Raw genomic sequence first — 20,624 nt, forward strand, 5'->3', positions numbered from 1 at the left:
AGTAGGCGACAGAAGCTTGGTTACAGTAATGCACACCACCCCTGTCATCCTTATTTTCCTGCGATACTGTTGACACAGCATATTACTTTGAACCTGAGGGTGATAGGTGAGTGTACATAGCCCTAGAACCTGGGACCTGGGTGTTGGGGTGGTCTCACAAGGTCTAGTACAGATGGTAGAAAGATGCTCTGCTACTTTTCCCTCTCCTCTGGGAGACACGACACGGCAGCCCTCTATCACCCCCACTGTGACCCCCACTGTGACCCTGGACCGTGGCATGAGTTCAAAGGTATGTGCAGCCTCCCCATCACCTTAAGAATCTCTCCCATCTCTCCCGGTCTCCTCCCCCTACCTCCCGGGCTGGCATCTGTCTTATTTCCATATATCAGAGGTGAGTGTTGGCCGTAAAGGGGATTACTCTGAGGGGAGTGTGCATCCATTTCCACCATTAAACAAGATTCAGGTGGGACTGCCTCTTCTGCTCTCCATAGGCATCCTGTGAGTAATGGATACCATGTCTCTCTCTCTCTTTCTCTCTCTCTCTCTGCACTTTCTTATCTGCAGTCTGGACACACACACACACACACACACACACACACACACACACACACACACACACACACACACACACACACACACACACACACACACACAGACACACTGCACTTCCCTTCAGTTATCTGCAGTCTGGAGGTACTCAACTCTAGTGTACCACCCCAGTCCTTCTCTAGCCTTGAGAAGCTCATCCGCACATAACGCTCTCTTCAGAACATTGTCATCGAGACTCCAAGTTCAATATTTAATTTGATGAATTTGTGTATTAATAACTATAGTCTACACTAGGGTTCTCCAACCCTGTTCCTGGAGTGCTACTGTCCTGTAGGTTTTATCTCCAACCCTGTTCCTGGAGTGCTACTGTCCTGTAGGTTTTAGCTCCAACCCTGTTCCTGGAGTGCTACTGTCCTGTAGGTTTTAGCTCCAACCCTGTTCCTGGAGTGCTACTGTCCTGTAGGTTTTATCTCCAACCCTGTTCCTGGAGTGCTACTGTCCTGTAGGTTTTAGCTCCAACCCTGTTCCTGGAGTGCTACTGTCCTGTAGGTTTTAGCTCCAACCCTGTTCCTGGAGTGCTACTGTCCTGTAGGTTTTATCTCCAACCCTGTTCCTGGAGTGCTACTGTCCTGTAGGTTTTAGCTCCAACCCTGTTCCTGGAGTGCTACTGTCCTGTAGGTTTTATCTCCAACCCTGTTCCTGGAGTGCTACTGTCCTGTAGGTTTTATCTCCAACCCTGTTCCTGGAGTGCTACTGTCCTGTAGGTTTTATCTCCAACCCTGTTCCTGGAGTGCTACTGTCCTGTAGGTTTTATCTCCAACCCTGTTCCTGGAGTGCTACTGTCCTGTAGGTTTTATCTCCAACCCTGTTCCTGGAGTGCTACTGCCCTGTAGGTTTTAGCTCCAACCCTAATCTGGAGCACTTGATTCTAATAATTATCTGGTTGATAAACTGAACCAGGTTAGTTACAACGGGGGTGAAAACCTACAGGATGGTAGCTCTCTACAGGAACAGTGTTGTAGAGTCCTGCTCTATACAGTCCCTTTCTGATCAAGGGGATTGAGAAGATGGACCACATCTTTTAGGTGCATTGTGAAGACAGAATGGAATCTCTTACTGTATGTTGCCGGGGTTGTCTTTGGGTGCAGTGACTATGAGTCCTCAGATCAGGCTGGTCTGTTGCTAACACTCCATTGGCCTGACCCACACTGAGTGCTAAAAGCCTTCAACACATGGCTTTACTGGCTCATCCGTAACACAGGAACCGTTTTCACGACTTCCTGGGAGGATGACAGTGTCAGAGAGGATTTATGTGGAAGGGAGGCCTGTAACAGTTGCAGAGATGAAGGAACTGTTGACCCTGTGATTTAGTGTAGAGAGACTGAGCGAGAGACAACGAGACAGAGATGGAGACAGAAAATGTTGCCTTTAATTCTCTGGGATGCATCAACAGGTCACGCTTATACAAAAGAACAAACCGATATTAAGAGAACAAACAAATCAGTACCGAACATTTGAGGCTCAGCAGTGGAGATTACCGGAAGAGCCAAAACATTTCCAGAGCTAATTATGCTTATTTCTCTGAGTGGTTGGAGGTTGTGTGGAGAAGACACTGCTAATTAGCCTGGGGCTGCATTGCCTCGGGACCATACTTGAGCTTTTAATTACAGTCATCAAAATATAGTCCTTGCGTTCTGTGTGTGTACCAGTGGAGCCTTGTGTTTGATGTGTCCATTAATTCCATTCCAGCCATTACAATGAGCCCGTCCTCCTACAGCTCCACCACAAGCCTCCTCTGGTGTGTACATCGCTCTCACTGCTTGTTTTCAGTTCCACACAGTGATGAGTAATTGGCAGCAGTACAGTTTACCTGGGTTTGTCAAGATATTTCAAAAGTATGCTAACCTTGTGTACGGGGTTAGGATTTTAATTGGATCACTCTGCTGCAGGAGAACTTTCCTGCCATGCTGGACATTTAAAACGTTTAGTGTATTTCAGGTTTAAAAATTTCAGAAATTTCAGACTTGATTTTCCCTTAGGAAAAATGTATCAACACCTACACAGATGTCCAATAATTACAATCAACATAATAATTCACATTCCCTATTGCTGCAAGATCATTTTCCTGCTGTAGCAAGCTGGCTCAAATGAAGATCCTACATCTGTAGTAAATGTAGGACTGGAGCTACAGGAACAGCGAGAGACGGCATGTTAGAACAGTAATAGAAGGTTCCATCTGAATCAAAGGCTGGAAAGAGAAGCCACTAATTTAGTCTCTTGAGCTTAGATCTAACTCATGCTTTCCCTCTACTTTCCTCATCATCCTCCCTTGTCTTCAATATACACTCAGTGGACAGTTTATTAGGTACACCCATCTAGTACCTGGAAAATGACCGATATGGATATTTTGGTATTTTGGTATTTTATTAGGATCCCCATTAGCTGTTGCAAAAGCAGCAGCTACTCTTCCTGGGGTCCAGACAAAACATGAAACATAAAACAGAATTACATAATACAGAGCATCATTAGATAAGAACAGCTCAAGGACAGAACAACATACATTTTTAAAAAGGCACACGTAGCCTACATATCAATGCATACACACAAACTATCTTGGTCAAATATGGGAGAGGTGTTGTGCCGAGAGTTGTTGCTTTATCTGTTTTTTGAAACCAGGGTTGCTGTTTATTTGAGCAATATGAGATGGAAGGAAGTTCCATGCAATAAGGGCTCTATATAATAGTGTACGTTTTCTTGAATTTGTTCTGGATTTGGGGACTATGAAAAGACCCCTGGTGGCATGTCTGGTGGGGTAAGCGTGTGCGTCAGAGCTGTGTGTAAATTGACTATGCAAACAATTTGTGATTTTCAACACATTGTTTCTTATAAAAAGAAGAAGTGATGCAGTCAGTCTCTCCTCAACTCTTAGCCAAGAGAGACTGACATGCATAGTATTTATATCAGCCCTCTGATTACAATGAAGAGCAAGATGTGCCGCTCTGTTCTGGGCCAGCTGCAGCTTAACTAGGTCTTTCCTTGCACCACTGGACCACATGACTGGACAAGAATCAAGATTAGACAAAACTAGAGCCTGCAGAACTTGCTTTTTGGAGTGTGATGTCAAGCAGAGCATCTCTTTATTATGGCTAGACCTCTCCCCATCTTTGCAACCACTGAATCTATATGTCTCGACCATGACAGTTTACTATCTAAGGTAACGCCAAGTAATTTAGTCTCCTCAACTTGTTCAACAGCCACACCATTCATTACCAGATTTAGCTGAGGTCTAGCACTTAAGGAATGATTTGTACCAAATAGAATGCTCTTAGTTTTAGAGATGTTCAGGATCAGTTTATTACTGACCACCCATTCCAAAACAGACTGCAACACTTTGTTAAGGGTTTCAGTGACTTCATTAGCTGTGGTTGCTGATGCATATATGGTTGAATCATCAGCATACATGGACACACATGCTTTGTTTAATGCCATTAGCAAGTCATTGGTAAAAATAGAAAAGAGTAGAAGGCCCAGCGAGCTGGCCTGCGGTACACCACACTTTACATGTTTGACATTGGAGACTGTTCCTAAGTTTGCCCACTTTGCCAATGAAATAATCATTAAAATAATTGGCAACATCAAATGGTTTTGTGATGAATAAGCCATCACTTTCAATGAAAGATGGAGTGGAATTTGTCTTTCTGCCCATAGTTTCATTTAAAGTACTCTAAAGTTTTTTCCAGCGTTCTTTATGTCATTGATCTTGACTTCATAATAAAGTTTCTTCTTCCTTTAGTTGAGTTTAATAATATCATTTCTCAATTTGCAGTAAGTAAGCCAGTCAGATGTGCAGCCACTCCTTTATTAGCCACTCCTTTTGCCCCATCTCTTTCAACCACACAGTTGTTCAATTCCTCATCAATCCATGGAGCCTTAACAGTTCTAACAATACTTGGAACAAAGCAATTTCATAAATTCATCAAGTGCAGCGTCTGGATGTTCCTCGTTAATCACATCAGACCAACAAATATTTTTAACATCATCCACACAAGAGTCACAGCAAAATATTTTGTATGATCCCTTACACACTGTTTTAGGATCAGCTGTTGGAACTTTGCCTTTCCTGGATACAGCCACTATATTGTGATCACTGCATCCAATGGGTACGGATACAGCTTTAGAACAGAGTTCTACAGTATTAGTAAAAATGTGATTGATACATGTGGATGATCTTAGTGTTTGTAAACAACCTGGTAGGTTGATTAATAACCCGAGCCAGATTACAGGCACTGGTTACAGTGAGCAGTTTCCTCTTGAGCAGACAGCTTGAGGAAAACCAGTCAATATTCAGGTCCACAAGAAAGTAGACCTCTCTGTTTACATCACATACACTATCAAGCATTTCACACATGTTATTTAGATACTGACCGTTAGCACTTGGTGGCCTAAAGGAACACCCCAAAAGAAAAGGCTTTAGATGTGCCAAGTGAACCTGCAACCACAACACTTCAATAACACATGACATCAGAACTTCTCTTCTCTAAGCATTACAGGGATATGGCTCTGAATATATAACTCCTCCCCCATATAACTCCTCCCCCATAAGCATTTCTGTCTCTTCTATAAATGGTATATCCTTATATCGCTACTGATGTATCATCAAAGGAATTATCTAAGTGAGACTCAGAAATGGCTAATATATATGATAGTTATTGATTTCATGAACCTTATTTCTAAGGCTACATATATTCATATGGGCTATTTTCATCCCTTTCCTGGGTAGCTTATTTATGAGAGATACTATTGACATAATATTGAAAAGAGCAGATAAAAGCAAGAGAAAAAAATATACATTCAGCAGTCCATTAATCAATTGTTGTGTGCGTGTGCTGCGGGGTTGAGGCTACGAACCCATAGGCTTGGCTCTCTCATCCCTTTAGGGCCAATAACGATTTTGGGGGGTTAAGGAGACCGATGGCCAATATTATAGGCTGATATTCAATATCATTAAATGTGAAAAATTTGATGACAACATTTCCCAGAGACACCCATGTATGCATTACACTCATGCCATTATCCTTCGACCTCTCATCAACAGGCTGTTTTCGCCCACAGGACTGTCACTGACTGGATATTTTTAGTTTGCCGCACCATTCTCGGTAAACCCTAGACACTGTCATGCATGAAAAGACCAGGAGACCGGCCGTTTCTGAGATACTGGATCCCGCACGCCTGGCGCCGACAATCATACCACACTCAAAGTCACATAGGTCACTCGTTTTGCCCATTCAAACGTTCAATCAAACAGTAACTGAATGCCTCGATGCCTGTCTGTGTCACGTGTGCTCCCTCTCTGGCCTCTAGGTCACCGGGCTGATCGTTATGGCACACACCTGTCACCATCGTTGCGCACACCCGCGCTTCATCAGACTCACCTGGACTCCATCACTTCCCTATATATATGTTACTCCCTTTGGTTCCTTCCCCTGGTGTTATTGTTTCTGTTTCATGTCTGTGCGTTGTTTTTTGTGTTTATTTATTAAAAACACCCACTCCCTGAACTTGCTTCCCGACTCTCAGCACACATTGTTACAAAATAACACCTCACCTAAGGGAAGCATCAGGGAGTGCATTTAAAAAATATATATATTGTGTCAGGTGGAATGACATCAGGTCCGGGAGCCACTACAGGCTTTCATGCCTCAGCCGGATTGTCAGGCTCCCCTGCCTCAGCCAGCACTTCAGGCTTTTATGCCTTCGTTGGATAGCCAGGCTCCCCTGCCTCAGCCAGCACTTCAGGCTTTTATGCCTTCGTTGGATAGCCAGGCTCCCCTGACTCAGCCAGCACATCAGGCTTTTATGCCTTCGTTGGATAGCCAGGCTCCCCTGCCTCAGCCAGCACTTCAGGCTTTTATGCCTTCGTTGGATAGCTAGGCTCCCCTGCCTCAGCCAGCACATCAGGCTTTTATGCCTTTGTTGGATAGCCAGGCTCCCCTGCCTCAGCCAGCACTTCAGGCTTTTATGCCTTCGTTGGATAGCCAGGCTCCCCTCCCCCTGGTCGGGGACAGGCGAGAGTTCATAAACCAGGTCAGAGTCCAAACAGTACCAGGGGATAGGCAGGCTCGAGGTCAGGACATGCAGGGGTTCAGTGAACAGGTCCGAGTCCAAACAGTACCAGGGGTTAGGCAGGCTCGAGGTCAGGACAGGCAGGGGTTCAGTGAAAAGGTCAGGGTCCAAACAGTACAAGGGGTTAGGCAGGCTCGAGGTCAGGACAGGCAGGGGTTCAGTGAAAAGGTCAAGTTCCAAACAGTACCAGGGGATAGGCAGGCTCGAGGTCAGGACAGGCAGGGGTTCAGTGAACAGGTCCGAGTCCAAACAGTACCAGGGGTTAGGCAGGCTCAAGGTCAGGACAGGCAGGCGGATTCGGCATCAGGACAGGCAAGGGTCAAAACCAGGAGGGCTAGAAAAAAACAGAGACTGGGAAAAATAGGAGCTAGGAGAAATACTGGTTGACTTGGAAAACAAGAGGAGCTGGCACAGAGAGACAGGAAACACAGGGATAAATACACCGGGAACTAATGGGGAAAACAGGAGACACCTGGAGGTGGGTGGAGACAATCACAAAGACAGGTGAAACAGATCAGGGCGTGACACCTTCCCCAGGCGTTATTGTTTCTGTTTCAGTTTCATGTCTGTGCGTTGTTCATGCTTCTCGTTATGTTGAGTTTATTTAATTAAAACACTCACTCCCTGAACTTGCTTCCCGACTCTCAGCGCACATCGTTTACAATCTGCCTCTTCATACAGCAAACCAAGTGACTCACTGTCTGTAGGTGCAAACCATTTTTGTGTACAGGGTGATGTACCTAATAAATGGTCTGGGTTGTATATTAGAATTACCGAGACGGCAGCCATATTAAGCAACTGGCAGCGGCACAGCAACTGCAGGAAAGGTGTTGTCTCTCTCAACAGACAACCACACAAGTGAAGACATTTTAGAAAAACATTCCCAAGTTCATTATGGAACTGTTTGTTGCTAATGTACATCTACGCTGCTGCTTAATGGAAAACATGGCTGTGTAGCTTTGTTCCTGCCCCAACATGGTTAGAGGCAGTCAATGTTGAATTGCCTTTGATACTCTCATAAAAGCTGCTGGCTGTTGTGATTTATCACGCTGGTTAGGCGGTGATATGAGGATAGATATGGAAAGGGCCGACGTTTCAGTATATGACACGGCTTTCTAAAAATAACAGTCCCTCATCAAACCCTGAGCGCAGGCCATAACTCAAAAAGCATGTAAAGCAATTACAGGCCTCTCCCTGTATTTCAGATTTCTAACTAATAAATCATCTCTAATACTGTAGTGATGATGGTGAGCTGGAAGGCTGTGTGGCGTCAATTTGCCACCCGCCGTCCTCTCACTACACCAAAACATCTCTGAAATGCTTTGAACACAACCTGACCATGTTTAGTCACCACTGAAAGACGGACATCAGGAAAATGGAGTGAGGTGATCACAACTCAGGTGATTTTACACATCGAAGCATTTGCCGTAGTGATGGACTCGAAATGACTCAGGGGCTCCATGTCCTAATGGGGCTGTGGTTACCTAGTGTGTGTGTGTGTGTGTGTGTGTGTGTGTGTGTGTGTGTGTGTGTGTGTGCCCTATGATGTATGGGCTGTACATTTCATCATGGCTGTAGTGGAGAGAGGGCTCATAGGAGCCCCTGTCAGTGTGGAGTCATTGCCTGCTACCAAATAGGGTCATCTGTAAGAGGCTTGAGATTCTGTACTGTACATTAAGGAAGACTGGCTTGTCAGTTGAAACTTACTCTAAGATGTATAAGGCCTGTTGTATCATAGACCTGACCCTAACCCTCTCCCTAAACCTAGCTTAATGTCCACATCCAGGCTCAACCCGAAACCAACCCTAAGCCTATGATCCATGTTTTTTTGGGCCAAACCGGTAACAGCCCACAAGGCTTGTAGACTAAACACTAAAGTCATCTCGTGGTGCCCAAGGCAGGAGAGAGGGGATTCAGTGTTACCCGCTGGCCTCTGCAGACTGAGGACTGAGGTGTGAGGGGTGACATTGCCCTGCGTCAAACAGACATAAGGGAAAAGAGCACAGGGGAAACTGATGTCATGCAGCACACATGGCTGCATTGGGGCGGTGAAATAAAACTCTCCCCCTGCCCAGGCCATGTGTTTGACGTGAAACATTCCAGAAGCGTTAAAATTATTCCTGAACGAAACCCAATCCGTCCCCCTTCTTTCCCAGTGCTCACTCCGGTTCGGTCGGGTTTGATCATGCCACCGCAGTTCAAAGTTGTCCTCCATGAAAGGCTGCTGTTTTTCCCCTGTTTACTTCCTGCATTACAGGTAAACGTCCATAATAATTTATGTCTCCTGGTTTGGGAGAAGAACATCTTTGATGAATGAACCACCCATATGAAAGGGGACCAAGAAGTGTTTCCGAGGAGCTCAGGTTATTCATCAAAGACCCTCCACGCTCCACCAGAACCATAACATCAGTTACCTCCCTCAAACAGCAAAGACTTCTGGAGGATCCTCCCGTGGAGCCTCACTAGAACACCTGAAAGGACACAGACTGCTGGGAAATTCCCTACCCAGAGGCCTATCACAGAGACATGCCATAGAGAGGAGGTCTGTTGCTCTCAGAGCTCAGAGACTACTATGTAGCATGTAATTACCTGACTTAGATATATCCTTTACTCTATCTCAGAACTCACAAATCAAAGCCAATACTAAAAGGTGAGAAAAATGAGACTACTCCTCAGCGATAAATAAAGGAAGTATCATTGTGAGCTATTTAGCGTAGAGTAAGTAAGTGGATGTGAATTTACGCTGTGTGCATATCAATGACTTTAAACTATGTGTTTCCTAACTATAGAGAGAGTGTTATTGCCTGTGACTAAAGAGCATGTGGGATTTGAGTTAGTGTGTGGACTGATGTTGGGTCTGACTCAGGGTGAGACAGAGGGGGACAGAGGGCAACTTAATGAGATGTATGAGAGGTGACTTGATGACAGACGCCAACGGGGGGACCTTATACAAACAAACCCACTGAAGACAATGTCAATCAACAGGCCCAGATTAGAGCTCAGAGTTTCGGGCTATTGCTCAAGACTAAAATCCTTCATCTCCCCTTGAAGAGGACAAAGCTCAAAGAACTGAACTAACCCACAGATAGACTACAGCACAGCAACCTGGAACAGGCCGCAGACATAACTTCTGTCCCGTTTGACTGTGAGAAGACTGCATTCTTTAAGGCTGGTACATCCCTTTAAGGCTAGTACAACGCTGTGTTTAAGGGAATCGTTCGACAACACCCACTGAGCACAGACGTCAATTCAACGTCTATTCTACATTGCTTCAACATCCGTTTTGTGAAATTACATGGAAACAACGTTGAATCGAGAAGTGTGTGGTGATTGTTTTTGTCCATAGAGCTATTATATCATAGCCTTCCATAGTGACTAATCTGATAATGATTAGGGCAAGTTGATGGGCAAGTTTTGCTGTTTAAAGCATCTGGTCTCTGTGAAGTTTATAAAGGCTGTCTGACTGTCTCTGGCTATTCCCCAGAGCCCCACACATAGAGATTTCTATCACCAGAAACCAGGTGTTTATTTATAATTGGCTAGCTGGGCAAGCGATCTGAAATACCAGACTTATTCCCTGAAGTACCTAACTACCATGGAGATTGTATGTCAGACATCAATTGAAATACAGTATTCTGTAGAATATTGATGCAGGAATGTTTACAATTGTTGTAGTGAACTACAGCATGGGCTTTGGTCTGGTCTATCTCTTGATGAGCGATGACAGTTGTGAAAATAATGCATAATCAGATAAAAAAAGTGGGAAAACAGCTTTCTGATAACATCTGATTAAAGAAACTTCTATGTTCTATGTTCTATGTTCTCCACAAGCAGCTGATCTGTCAATGTTTTAAAAGCCTTTGTGCTTTTGTCATCCTGGGAAGCCCCTGTTTACTGGTGATGAGGTGAGGTGTATATTTGTGTTTCTATGTTTTTAACGACCAGTAGTTATTGTTAATGTGACTTTGGATCAGTAGTGTGGTAGGATGAACTACTTGCACAGAGTCGATGTGGAAAGCAGGACGTTAATAGAAATGACCTCAGCTTCTCACCAGTTTACGGTAGACAATGTGGTATTGTTATCAGGATAAGGATGTGGAAGGCTACCTTTCTCTAGAAATTAGAAAACCAGATCACTGTATAGACCGCATGCATTATGTCTGACGTAATGACAAACTGATGACATACACTATGTGATATCTGTATCGAACAAGAAGATTAACCCCAAAAATTATATTGCTTTCTCGTTTCGTAATATTGTTATTTTACAATGGACAGGAACTTGTAGCATTACACACTGTAATGCATGCAGTCACATGGACCCAGGCATGCACAAACACAAACACACGCACATACGCACATGCACACGCACGCACGCACACACACACACACGCACATACGCACATGCACTCGCACGCACACGCACGCACGCACACACACACACACACACACACACTCTCTCTCTCTCTCTTTATCTTGCTTCAGGGGTGAACGGTGCGTAAACATGTGTGATTCCCATCGTCTCTGCTGATAGTTAGCTCTATTTTACAGACCTGCCTTACTCATAAATCTACAGCTGTTTCTTGGGTGTTTTTTTATAAAAGTGAAATCACCCATTTTATATTTATAGATCTCACAAGCTCTTTTCCACACTCCAGCAACACTTGTAAATGCAATCTCTCTGTGGAGGGTTTTATGGAGTAACCCAATGATTTGCAAGAGGAGCCAGAATGGATTTGGGTTATTTTTCAATAGCTGCATGTGTGTGTCAGAGCAGGTCCGGTAATGTACAGTCAGGTCCAAAACTATTGGCACCCTTGATAAAGAAGAGCAAAAAAGATTGTATAAAATATCTAAGGCAAATACTGAGCTGCATTGTGTGCTCAAACAATTAGACCATTTGAATATTTAATACTAATACTATTGCTCAGAGGAAAATATTTAGTTTGAAATAAATATATATAAATATCTAAAAGGTAGGTTTAAAACATTTTGGTAGCCTTGTTTTCAGTAGTTTGAGCAAATGAAATCAAAGTTATTGTTCGTATACACATATTTAGCAGATGTTATTGCGAGTGTAGCAAAATTATTGTCTTCCTAGCTCCAACAGTGAAGTCATATCTAACAATACACAACAACACACATTAATTTAAAAAGTAAAATAATGGAATTAAGAAATATATAAATGTTAGGACAAGCATGTCGAATGTCGAAGTCCGGAGAATATATATATATAAATATATAAAGCATATATATATATATTAAACTGATATATACAGTACCAGTCAAAAGTTTGGACACACCTACTCATTCAAGGGTTTTTCTTTATTTTTACTCTTTTCTACATTGTAGAATAATCAGTCAATAATCATCAAAACTGAAATAACACATATGGAATCATGTAGTCACCAAACAAGTGTTAAACACATCAAAATATCTTACATTTTAGATTGGTCAAAGTAGCCACCATTTGCCTTGATGACAGCTTTGCACACTCTTGGCATTCTCTCAACCAGCTTCACCTGGTATGCTTTTCCAACAGTCTTCAAAGAGTTCCCACATATGCTGAGCACTTGTTAGCTGCTTTTTCTTCACTCTGCGGTCTAACTCATCCCAAATCATCTCAATTGGGTTGAGATTGGGTGACTGTGGAGGCCAGGTCATCTGATACAGCACTCCATCACTCTCCTTCTTGGTCAAATAGACCTTACACAGCCTGGAGGTGTGTTGGGTCATTGTCCTGTTGAAAAAATATATATAGTCCCACTTATCGCAAACTAGAAGGGATGGTGTATCGCTGCAGAATGCTGTGGTAGCCATGCTGGTTAAGTGTGACTTGAATTCTAAATAAACCACAGACAGTGTCACCAGCAAAGCACCCCCACACCATCACACCTCATCCTCCATGCTTCACAGTGGAACCACACATGCATAGATCAACTGTTTACTACTCTGCGTCTCACAAAGACACAGAGGTTGGAACCAACAGACCAAAGGACAGATTTCCAGCGGTCCAATGTCCATTACTCATGTTTCTTGGCCCAAGCAAGTCTCTTCTTATTATTGGTGTCCTTTAGTAGTGGTTTCTTTTGCAGTAATTCGACCATGAAGGCCAGTTTCACACAATCTCCTCTGAGTTGATGTTGAGATGTGTCTGTTACTTGAACTCTGTGAAGCACTTATTGGGCTGCAATTTCTGAGGCTGCTAACTCTAACGAACTTATCCTCTGCAGCAGAGGTAACTCTGGGTCTTCCATTCCTGTGGCGGTCCTCATGAGAGCCAGTTTCATCATAGCACTTGATGGTTTTTGCGACTGCACTTGTTCTTGACATTTTCCAGATTGATTCATCTTTATGTCTTGAAATAATGATGGGCTGTCAATTATCTTTGCTTATTTGAGCTGTTCTTGCCATACAGATGCTTTACCATATAGAGCTATCTTCTGTACACCAACCCTACCTTGTCACAACACAAATGATTGGCGCAAATGCAGTAAGAAGGAAAGAAATTCCACAAATGAACTTTTAACAAGGCACACCTGTTCATTGAAATGCATTCCAGGTGACTACCTCATGAAGCTGGTTGAGAGAATGCCAAGAGTGTGCAAAGTCATGTGCTGTCATTTAAAATTAAAATGGTTTATTTAACCTTTATTTAACTAAGCAAGTCAGTGAAGAACAAATTCTTAAATACCAAGACGGTCTACCCGGTCTACCCTAGCCAAATCCTCCCCTAACCCGGACGGCCAATTGTGCGCAGCCCTATGGGACTCCCGATCACAGTCGGTTGAGATACAGCCCTGGATCAAACCAGGGTCTGTAGTGACGCCTCTAGCACTGCGATGTAGTGCCTTAGACACCTGCGCCACCCGGGAGTCCCATAGGGTATCATCAAGGCAAAGGGAAGCTAGTTTGAAGAAACTCAAATATAAAATATATTTATATTTGTTGAACACTTTTTTTGGTTACCACATGATTCCGTTTGTGTTATTTCATAGTTTTGATGTCTTCACTATTATTCTACAATGTAGGAAATAGTAAAAATAAAGAAAACCCCTGGAATGAGTAGGTGTGTCCAAACCTTGACAGGTACAGTATATACACTATATCTACAGTATACAGAGCGTTCAGAAAGTATTCAGACCTCTTGAACTTTTCCAAATTTAGCTATAAAATGGATTTTAAAAAATAATTAAAAAAATACCTTTTTACCTTTAAGTATTCAGACCCTTTTCCATGAGACTCAAAATTGAGTTCAGGTGCATCCTGTTTCCATCGATCAACCTTGAGATGTTTCTACAACTTGATTGGAGTCCACCTGTGGTAAATTCAATTGATTGGACATGATTTGGAAAGGCACACACCAGTCTATATAAGGTCCCACAGTAGACAGTGCTTATCAGAGCAAACACCAAGCCATGAGGTTGAAGGAATTGTCCATAGAGCTCCAAGACAGGATTGTGTCAAGTCTAGGGAATGGTACTAAAAATATCCACAGCATTGAATTTTTTATTTTATCTTTATTTAACTAGGCTAGTCAGTTAAGAACAAATTCTTATTTTCAATGATGGCCTAGGAACAGTGGGTTAACTGCCTGTTCAGGGGCAGAACAACAGATTTGTACCTTGTCAGCTCAGGGGTTTGAACTTCCAACCTTCCGGTTACTAGTCCAATGCTCTAACCACTAGGCAACCCTGCCTCCCCAAGAAGGTCCCCAAGGACATGATGGCTTCCATCATTCTTAAATGGAAGAAGTTTGGAACCACCAAGACTCTTCCTAGAGCTGGCCACCCAGCCAAACTGAGCAATCGGGGGAGACGGGCCTTGGTCAAGGAGGTGACAACAAGATTCAACAACATTCTCTGGTCTGATGAAACCAAGATTGAGATCTTTGGCCTGAATGCCAAGCGACAAGTCTAGAGGAAACCTGGCACCATCCTTATGGTGAAGCATGGTGGTGGCAGCATCATGTCTGGATGAAACCTGGCACCATCCTTATGGTGAAGCATGGTGGTGGCAGCATCATGTCTGGATGAAACCTGCCACCATCCTTATGGTGAAGCATGGTGGTGGCAGCATCATGTCTGGATGAAACCTGGCACCATCCTTATGGTGAAGCATGGTGGTGGCAGCATCATGCGGTGGGGATCATTTTCATCGGAATGGACTGGGAGACTAGTCAGGATCGAGGAAAAGCTGAACAAAATACAGAGAGAACCTTGATGAAAACCTGCTCGAGAGTGCTTAGGACCTCAGACTGGACCGAAGGTTCACCTTCAAACAGGACAACGACCCTAAGCACACAGCCAAGACAATGAAGGAATGGCTTCGGGACAAATCTCTGAATGTCCTTGAGTGGCCCAGTCAGAGTCCGAACTTGAACCCGATATAATATCTCTGGAGAGACTTGATAGCTGTGTAGCAATGCTCCCCATCCAACCTGACAGAGCTTAAGAGGATCTTCTGAGAGGAATGGGAGAAACTCCCCAAATACAGGTGTGCCAGGCTTGTAGCACCATACCATAGACCCGAGGCTGTAATCGCTGCCAAAGGTTCTTCAACAAAGTACTGAGTAAAGGGTCTGAATACTTACACTACCAGTCAAAAGTTTGGACACACCTACTCATTACAGGGTTTTACTTTTTTAATGCTTTTTTTCTACATTGTAGAATAGTAGTGAAGACATCAAAACTATGAAATAACACATATGGAATCATGTAGTAACCAAAAAATACTTTATATTTGAGAGTCTTCAAAGTAGCAAACCCTATGCCTTGATGACAGCTTTGCACACTCTTGGCATTCTCTCAACCAGCTTCACGAGGTAGTCACCTGGAATGCATTTCAATTAACAGGTGTTAAAAGTGAATTTGTGGAATTTCTTTCCTTCTTAGTGCGTTTGAGCCAATCATTTGGGTTGTGACAAGGTAGGGGTGGTGTACAGAAGATAACCCTATTTGGTAAAAGACCAAGAAGAGCTTATTTAAGACATGAAGGTCAGTCAATCTGAAACGCTTCAAGAACTTCACCGTTTCTTCATGTGCAGTCCCAAAAATCATAAAGCGTTATGATGAAACTGGCTCTCATTCGTCCCGCCACAGAAAAGGAAGACCCAGGGTTGTCTCTGCTGCAGAGGATACGTTCATTAGAGTTACCAGCCTCAGAAATTTGGTTATAGGAAAGTGGTTATTCTTTGAAAACCTGATGCACATGGCTACAGTAACATAAAGTAACGGAAATGCTATTGTATTATTTTTAACAGTAACTTTGTTTGTATAGTAATGATACCCAAGACCTTCATGAACACGACCAAACATATGAAATATGTTTATTAAACTGTTAGAATGTTGGAGTCAAAATTATTCCTCATTGGCAGGAAGGAGAGTGAAACAAGGCCTTTCTAGAGTTAACAAGGGCCCCCGGACCAGTAGAAGCAAAACAGCCTCATAACACAAAAGATCCGCCAACATATTTACAGTATTGTCTCATCTGACCTTAGCGATCCAACTGCCAATGCCGTTTAGCAATCTCCTGGCGTTTACATTTGTTGGGTGCTTTCACGGACGTGGCGTCTATCAGCAGATTTGAAGACTTGGTGACCGCAACATTCATCCAAGTTCTGTAATTCTCCAACTGTGGCCCTTGGACTTTTCTTTGCCTCCCGAACCATCTTCCTCACTGTGTTTGGGGACAAGATACACTTGGGTCGTCTACCAGGCAAGTTCACCACTGTTCTAGTGGTTTTAAACTTCTTCATTGTTCCCCTAATAGTGGTTAGTGGGTTTTTGTACCCACTGGCTGATTTATGGTGTCAACATCCATTTGTCTATTTTCATTTGTGAGTTCATTGCCTTTCCCCACGGTGATGGATGACAAAAGGATTTAATGCAGAGTCTTTAGGGGTCTTTCCATAGATTTTTTTTACCTGTTGAACAAAATCTCTTTCTCCGAGCAATTGTATTCATAGAAAATAATATAATCTTCCACAAAACAAAGTAGCATATAATATAGCTCAGTATTTTCATTTTGTTTGCTAATCTTTATCAATGGTGCCAATCATTTTGGAGGTCACTGTATATATGACTTGATAACGATTGGGAAGTCAGGCCAGAGTTGGAATAATAGACCCACCTGGTGGGAAAAAGCCTATATTTTTAGTTTTCAAAATCAACTTGAACAAAACCACAAAATAACACATTTTCTGTAACAACACATTTCAAAACAAAGTTGTTAACAAGTGAATGCAGTGAATGCTGTTGTCAGTCTGTCTGTTGTTTGATTTAGTGAAAGGGCAAGGTCACTGTGTCTATGACGTTAGTACAGATGTAGGATCTTAATTTGATCATCCTGTTGCGCGAGAACTTTAAAATATGTATTTGAGGTATTAAAAGGTTTCAGATGTTTGTAATTTTCACTTTAATATATCAGACTTGATTTTACCTTACCAAAAATGTATCAAAGCCTATAAAAATATCCATTAATTATAATCCACATAATATTTCCGGTTTCTTGTTGCTGCATGAATGTTTTTCTGCTGTAGCAAACTGGCTCAAATTAAGATCCTACATCTGTATGGACCTTATGGACCTCACTGAAATCCAAACCACAGAAAAAAAACATCGGAGACATGAAATGTATTTTGGCACCACTGACTCCTCATGGGCCATTTGATATTTAACCCCAACTATGTTCATCAATATTCAATTAGTTATCTCAGTAACATCAGCGTCCAATTAGACAGGAGAGAATGTCTTATGTTGTAAATGTATGCATTTTTCTTACATCACTCACAATCATAAAACCTGAAATCATATCATGATTCTTCCCATTCCTATCTGCACCAGACAAATCCAACATGGCAGCCGAACACAGCCAACATAACCTAAACAGGCCATCCGATCACAGCCGAAGAAAATTGTTACATGGCACCATAGAGTAAGACAGTTCCTCACTTCAGCATTGGAATGCATCAGTATACATTTATACATAAACATCAGGCATTTCAGGGCTTCTGAAGGTTCCTCTCTCCACTTATAGAGGCTCAACTGAGACACATGATACGTACGCTGCTTATTAAGCAGAGCTTACTGTAATTACCCTCACAGACGCTTCAGTTTGAGACGCTTTTCTCCATGTCTTCTCCTCCCAGAGTGATGAGTGAAGAGTGATGGCTTTCATAATGTGTTACAGAGAAATGACAGACTGTTGAAAACCGGGGGACAGCTACGACAAGAACTTGCTCCTTACAAACTCAATTAAGCCAAACACTTTTTGTTTAGCACTTGATGAACATGGTACATGAAACCTAACCTCCAAAGTCATGTTCTTTTCAACTGCCCCAGCATTTATTATGTCTACGAAGTTAATGTAAGTGATATTGCAGTGTAATTATGTCTTATACGCAGTAATATAGGTGAACAAATGTATACATGATACAGTATACTACACGTGATTAAAGCCGGAGCTGTGCAATATAGGCCTAGCTCAGGACGTGAAAAATCATCTTTATCGCTCAACATACAAACCATTCATGATAGGTGAAAACAGAGGAGGCCATTGAGATTAAGACAGGAGAGCCCCAAACCCTCCTGTAGTCCATGACCTGACTCTGGATGTCACTGTGCTTCCCCAACTGACATCATGTGCACAGTTTATGAAAGGAAGTCTTTCTCTCTGTTTACCTGTTTATACCGAGAAGACGGAGCAGATAAGCAGAACAAAGTCAACCTGAAGATAATGGCCATGTTGAAAGATTACGATTAAGATTGAGACTGGGATAAATGGCCCCGTTTTGAATCCATCAACATCCTTTGTTTAACCATGCCACTAAAACAAGGAAGCACTGTAATGGAATTAGTATAGCTTCAGTGTACCTTATGGACATCCAGAAGTCAATAGCATACAGGTACAGTCTTATAGCTGACCAGTCAGACTAAATGTGATGCAACATGTATCCCAGCCGTGTAGTGGGGCAGGAAGCAATGTTTGCCCTGTGCCCACAGCAAGCTAAAAATGGCATCAGGAGCTGGTCCTGGACTGCTGCGAGTGTTTCTGGTTCTACATGTGTAGGCCGCCGACACCTCACTCCGGACCTGCAGAACACACAGAACACAGAAATGTGTTTTACCGAAACATCTGGCAGCATGCAGGTCTTTCTCTGCTCCCTTGCCAATTAGTGTTTTTCATCACTTCAAAAACCTCACTCCTACACATTCCCATTCTGGCATGCAGAGCACATCACCTTCCTCTCTCTGTTCTGTTCTGAACCTGCTCTCCCTCACCAGGTTGGACACACAGGGACACGAACATGAAAGGAAACCCATAAAAAAGGGCTAATCTCCCCATTTTAAAACATGGAGAGTTTATTTTTACAGTCTCCAGCTGGACTTCCCCTTCAGTGTTTGGAAACAATCAGTAAACAGAGAGAGAAAGAGAGAGAAAGAGAGAGAAAATAATTGCACGATCACAGACTTGTGCGTCACCAAGCCCTTAGGATAACTTATGGAACTCATAAAGTGCTTGTTGAAATAGATTCTGGTGTGAGTGCTTGTGCAATTGTCTCAGCAATTGATGCAGCATTGTTGCCTTTTTGTCTGTGGAGGATGAAGGGTTGTTTTGTGAAAATTGAAACATTTGCTTTGTGTGTCTGGGCTACATGCCCATCATCAGCCCTGGAAAGCCACTTCAAAGCCCCTTAGTCACTCAACGGAATGTAAGAGAACACCAAACATTTCCATGTCTTTGTCTCATGTTGTTTCTATTGATGTACCCAGGAAGTCATTGTCAACCATATGACTGATATTATGTGACTGTGATGTGTGCATTGCATATGAGCGTGCCTCAGCATTTTTAATAATAGACAAACTGCCCATCCAATAATGACTGTGCTCTCTATCATCCAGCATTGTATGAACAGTGTCCCAGTAGAGTACACTAGTAGAGATGTAGAACCATTAGCAGGAAATCCCCCTTTGAACAGGGAAGAATGTCTTCCTCCGTCCACCACATGGGGTGTGAGTGAATGTGCACTTTCAAGTACAAATATATACAGTAGGAAGTGTTTAACATGTGTCACAGGCATAATTCAAGTGTGAACTTCCTGGTGGGAGCATATGTTGTATGTACCTTTTTGCTTACGTGGACTAGTATGTGGGCATATGTCTGTGTGTAGCGTCGGTGAGATAAAGCCTCATTGAACCTGGCCAGGAACCTTGGTGCTCCCAGGGGCAGAGTATGACTCTCCTGTGCTCCTGTTGGGCCTGTTGGTCTGACAGGCTGTAGGTCTGATGGATGTGCTCTGTCCATGTGGCCCTGTGCTTTCATCAGGCCCTCTCCGGGCAGACAGGCCAGGAGCGATGGTGGAGCATCCCATGCTTCCTGCACAGGAGATAAAACGACCATCCCGTGTCACCACGCGGAAGATAAAGCAATCCTGCTCTTCACAGATCGTGCATCAACGTTATGCAGACTGACGCCAGGAAACGGCAAGGCATGCTGGGTAGGTGACACACCTCAGAGATGGATGTCTTTATCTGAGGCGTAAACACATCAAGTATCCTACAGCTCGGGAGACACTTAGCAATGGGAAGATGGTTCCAAGTCCGAAGATTAACAGATGTATGTTGAAGTCGAACAGAGAATACCAGCAAAAATCACTAATAACCATTGAAACTGTTGATAATAGTAATTATTTGATCTTCCCTGATATTATTTCCTCACTTGTGAACCTGGCATGATTTACAATAGAAATCTATCATAATAGGCCTCCTGAGTGGTGCAGCGGTCTACTACGGGTTCGATCCCGGGCTGTAGGACAATCCCAGGCTGTAGGAACCCCGATCCCCGTGATCGGGATTCCCATAGGAAGGCGCACAATTGGCCCAGCGTCGTCCAGGTTAGGGGAGGATTTGGCCGGGGGGGGCTCTACTTGGCTTGTGTGTTGCTGGAGATGG

Source organism: Oncorhynchus nerka, linkage group LG17 (genome assembly GCF_034236695.1).
Source record: "Oncorhynchus nerka isolate Pitt River linkage group LG17, Oner_Uvic_2.0, whole genome shotgun sequence".
NCBI classification, from domain to species: Eukaryota; Metazoa; Chordata; class Actinopteri; order Salmoniformes; family Salmonidae; genus Oncorhynchus; species Oncorhynchus nerka.